The sequence below is a fragment of the Rhinolophus hipposideros genome (genome assembly GCF_964194185.1).
Source record: "Rhinolophus hipposideros genome assembly, chromosome: 25".
Classification (NCBI taxonomy): Eukaryota; Metazoa; Chordata; class Mammalia; order Chiroptera; family Rhinolophidae; genus Rhinolophus; species Rhinolophus hipposideros.
In genome coordinates, this window is record NC_138071.1 from 14,332,378 (window position 1) to 14,337,224 (window position 4,847).

Consider the following 4,847-nt stretch of genomic DNA (forward strand, 5'->3'; position numbering starts at 1 on the left):
GGAAAATAAGACCTAACCAGAAAAATAAGCCCTAGCATGATTTTTCAGCATGACATCCCCTGAACGTAAGCCCTGATGTGTCTTTTGGAGCAAAAATTAATATAAGACCTGGTCTTATTTTGGGGGAAACACGGTATTTCCCTAGTCCACTTCCTCTCTCATCTTCATATGTGACTTTTTCTATCTTTCTTCTCAAACCTTCAACGTCTCCACCTAGCATCTCTCCCCCTCCCATCCACAGACGTAGCTTGTTTCCTATTTCACTTAAAAATTAAAGCAATCAGAAGACTTCCACAAATTTCCATCACCTCATCTGTTCTCGAGCATATAGAGTATTGGGATTTTTTAAATTTCCCACATTCTCATGGTAACAGCTAGAAATCAGAGCCAGTTTTAAGTTCAATTGATCAATGATAACTCACTGGAGTGAACATGCTTTTGCAAGCCCAATCAAGGACAACCCTTTGATGCTGAAAATCAATCAGTCGTAAAGAGACTCACTTCAGTAAGCATGCCTCTGAATGCCAACCAATCAACAATAGTTTCACTCAAGTTATCACTTCTACATATGATGTCAACACACTTAGACCCCTGAAAGTTCACCAATCCCTGAATTCCCGTTTCTCAAAATCCAATATAAGATTAGCGGTCTGGTCCGCTTAAAGCCTGTGCCTGACCAGCATGGTTGTCACTGTGTCTAGTAAGCAACGAATTCAGCTTTGTTGTTCATTTCCTATATGGAGTAGTTGTCTTATCATCCTCTGATAATACTTTACCTTCTCTCCTGCAACTAAAGATCAGTGGTTCTCAAACTGGTGCATTTTTGCCTCCCAGGGGACATTTGGCAATTTCTCCCCACTCCTCTTTCCCCCTCTCCCCTTTTGTTGTTGTCTATAGTGTTTATCTTCCTATAACATACTATATACTTCTCTTGTTATGTTTATTTCTCTTCCTGTCCCCATTAGAGTATAATCTGTATAATCTTCTCAAGAGTAGGAATTTTTGTCTTCATTTTTGTATCCAGTGCTTACAATAGTGCCTGGAACAGAGTAGACACTCAATAAATCGTTTTTAAATGAATGTGTATAAACTTTCTAAAGGATTTGGACTTTCTTCTAAAACCCAAAGACAGCCGTTGAAAGACCTTAAGCAGCACAGTAACGTGAATAGTTGTGCATTTTTGGAAACATCACCTAAAAGGCTATGTGAAGAATGGATTGGAGCCAAGAGAGGATCTGGAGTGATTAGGAGTTTGCTAAAGGAACCCCTGCAGAAGATGATGATGGGTGTGGAGACAGCTGGACGTGGGAAGATTCAAGACGTATTTTGGAGCTAGAAACAATAGGACTTGGTAATGGGGTGTATATATATATATATATGGCAAGTGCGAGAATCAGTTTCAGGGGAGACTCTCTGATTTTGGCCTAAACAGCTATGTTTGTATACATTCATGTATTTCCAGATCCACTCAGACCTTGACATTTAGAGAAATTCCCCCCTTCTAACCCCTATTTCTTGGTTTGTTTGTTTGTTTTGTTTTTTGAAGTGAAAGATTGTTCAGGTACTGAAGGCAACTCCATCTTTGCTTGAATTTATTTGAAGTCCTTGGATTTTCTTTAACACCTTTGTGTTTTGTGCTGTGTTTGTAAACTTACATTCTAAAAAGACATTGTGCTTTTTTGGGGGTAAGAGGTCTTCACTCTTAATGTTGCCACCCCGGAGAACAGAAAAATGGCTGTGGGTTAAAAGAATAAGGAAGTCCTGTTAAAAAAATTATAACAATATATCCAAGACACATTCTATAAAAAAGAACAAAAGCCATCTGCAGAATATATTCTGTATAATCCCATTTATGTACACACTAAAATAGAATACCTATGTAGGTTCACATATGTGTATGTAAATACATAGAAAAAGATCTGGAAGGGTGGACATCAAACTGTTAACAGTCTTGGAGTGGGGAGTAGGATTGGATGGAGAGTGAAGGGGAGAGTTTCACTTTTTCTATATATTCTATTTATGGAAGATTACACAAGGATATATTCATTATTTTAAAAATTAAAATTAAATTTAAAGACACAGTATAATTACCCATATGGCTATTGGGCTAATCTTGGGACTATTACAACTTTACATATTATTAATATTATCTTATTTCACCTCTCCCTGCTGAGTAATAAAAAACCATTTCTTAAGAATCTACTTTGTGTAGTAAATATCTCACATTTGTATTGTACTTTATGGTTTGCATCTATTTCTTAGGACTCTAGGGGTAAGTTCTTAGTTAGAATTTTATTGGCTTCAAGTAACAAAATAACAAAGCCAATTTAACTTAAGCAAGAAGGAGAATTTGGTAGAATAGTATTTCTTAAAATTGAGTAATGTTCATTCTACCTTTTAATTTTGTTTATCCTGTTTTAAACAGAAAAAAAAAGCCTCCTCCTCAATGTTGACAAGTTATTTTTTATCGAAATGTTACTTACGTGCATAAATTATTTATAAGCTCCTTACACTTATAGTGCTTATAAAACATAAAATCAGAATAAACTTTAAATAACCATAAACTCAAAACAATTCACATTAGTAATATTAATTTACTCTGATGAATGATGTTGCTTTGCTGAACTATGATTACCAATGTTGGAGAAAAGTAGAAAATATGTCCCAGTTTAACTTCTCTATTTAATCTGCTTCACAAATCTTTGCCAGAGAGCATTCCTTTAACGTCAGTTTAATGAGATGTCACTTGACATCTTCATAAAACTGTCTTGTTCCCTGGTAGTTAAGTTAGTGTTACTGAAATCTTTATCAAATGAGTCCATAAGCCAATTATTGCTGGAATAGGGAATAGGAAGTAATATCTGGACTTCAAGATCAATATTGCAGATGTCAAAAATATCATCTAGTTTTAGCTCAGAACTTTCTGTTAGATTATTGAAGGAAATAAATACACAGATGACTCATTCATATAACTTTAAATGATTGACCATTGCTCGGTTTTTTAAAAATAAATTTCCACTCTTTATTGGACTTGGAACATTAGGACCACTGTGAAACTTGCTTTGGATCTCTTGTTGTGACATCATGCAAACTTCATTTGATATGAGAGTATATTTACATGTTATATGGCAGCCTTTTTCCTCTTCTCATTAGCCTGTAACAATTAGCCTGCAATATATTACTGCATGACATGATGTCATTTTCCTGATGTCAAGTATAAAACTAAATGTATTAAATAACAATAAACTAAAGTTGAATTCTGTTTCAGTCTTTCAGTTATAAAACACCACTAACAATAGCATTCTTTTTATAACTGATGGCTGTAAGACCAAGTGACTTGGTGCTAGAACGGTATTGCATTGAAATCGTAGCCTTAACAAGAATTTAAATCTTTTATTATATTGCTCTCAGACACGCATAATGAGACGTGCTATCATTATTGTGTCAGGTGGAAAGTATTTGGAAAGAGGGGTCTTTTCCGAGACTGTTGTTTATAGCCAGGTTCACCCATGGCAGTGGACAGCCTCCAGTGTAAATCCTCAACCCAATCACTGGAGTGATTGATCTTTGAAAACCACTGATCTTTTTACCGTCTCCATAGTTTTGCCTTTTCCAGAATGTCATATAGTTGGAATGAAATAGTAGGTAGCCTTTTCAGATTGGCTACTTTCATTTAGTAATATGATTTTAAATTTCTTCCATGTCTCTTCATGGTTTGACAGCTCATTTCTTTTTAGCGCTGAATAGTATTCCATTGGGTATACCACAGTTTATTTATCTGTTCATGTATTATAGGGCATCTTGGTTACTTCCAAGTTTTGGCAATTATGAATCAAGCTGCTATAACCACCTGTGTGTGCAGGTTTCTGTGTGGACATAAGTTTTCAACTCCCTTGGGTAAATACCAAGGTATGATAAGACTATGTTTAGTTTTTAAGAAACTGCCAAGCTGTCTTCCAAAGTGGCTGTACCATTTTGCATTCCCACCAACAATGAACAATATTCCTGTTGCTCCACATTCTTGCCACCACTTGGTGTTGTCAGTGTTTTGGATTTTAACCATTTTAATAGGTGTGTAGTGGTATTTCATTATTGTTTTAATTTTCAATTCCCTAATGATATATGATATTAAACATCTTTTCATATGCTAATTTACTATCTGCATATCTTTTTTGGTGAGGTATCTGTTAGCTCTTTTGCCCCTTTTTTAATTGAGTGAGTTATTGTTTTCTTACTGTTGAGTTTTAAGAGATCTTTGCATATTTTGGTTAACAGTCCTATATCAGATACGTCTTTGGTAAATATTTCCTTCCAGTCTATGGCCTATCTAATGAGTTACCTGCCCTAATGTTGATTAAATGTCTGCCTGAACGTTGTGAGGGAGGAGCTACTGTTTCTACAATCCATCCAGTCCTTCAGAGCAGGCCCTTTCAACTTGAATACTTAGAGGTGAGGTGTTTCAAAACCTTCCTGGACCCTTAGTACTCCCTGTTTTTTCTCGCACTCTTGCATTTTTATTATTTTCCCACTGTATTTCATTCAAAAAATATTAGTCATGACCCTCTAAACTGATTTCATGACTTAAAGTTTCAAAAATACTATGGTAGGTTAATTTGCCCATTAAAAAAATAATACACATAAAAGTGTCTGGTTTGTAAAAGGTGGTAAATAAATGTGAGCCTTCAGTCTTCTTTTCCTTGGGCAGCCAAACTTTATCTCAGCTACAATTTGCATTTTGTTTCTATGACATCTATATGTGTAATCCTTATATGTGTAAATGATTATAATTTTCCTAATTAAGTAAATTAAAGACTCATTACTTTAGGCTTCTCAATATCAGTGCTAGT